Source organism: Myotis brandtii, unplaced genomic scaffold (genome assembly GCF_000412655.1).
Source record: "Myotis brandtii unplaced genomic scaffold, ASM41265v1 scaffold422, whole genome shotgun sequence".
NCBI classification, from domain to species: domain Eukaryota; kingdom Metazoa; phylum Chordata; class Mammalia; order Chiroptera; family Vespertilionidae; genus Myotis; species Myotis brandtii.
Window position 1 is genome coordinate 1,440,560 of NW_005366171.1, and position 353 is coordinate 1,440,912.

Here is a 353-nt window from a genome sequence, read left to right on the forward strand (position 1 = left end):
GGAAGGAGACATATGTAATACTCTTTGTAATACTTTAAGCAGTAAAACAAAATTAAAAAAAAAGAATATGGTGACAGTGAAGGTAAGTGTATTCATTCTCTTAACCATTTGTTGAACATGTACTACCTGCCAGGAACTGGGAGTGCATGGATAAAAAATAATCCTCGAGGCTTTAAGGAATTTGGCCTAGTAGGGAAGACAAAGGTGGACCCACATTACGTAAGAGCTATGTGCTAGGTTTTGTGGTGGCACAAGTGGAGTTAAGTGAGCAACTATGAATGGGTCAAAGAAGTTTCACAAGACGCCTGTATTGGGTACAGATTGAGCAGGGGTTCTCTGCTCCCAGGCAGGGA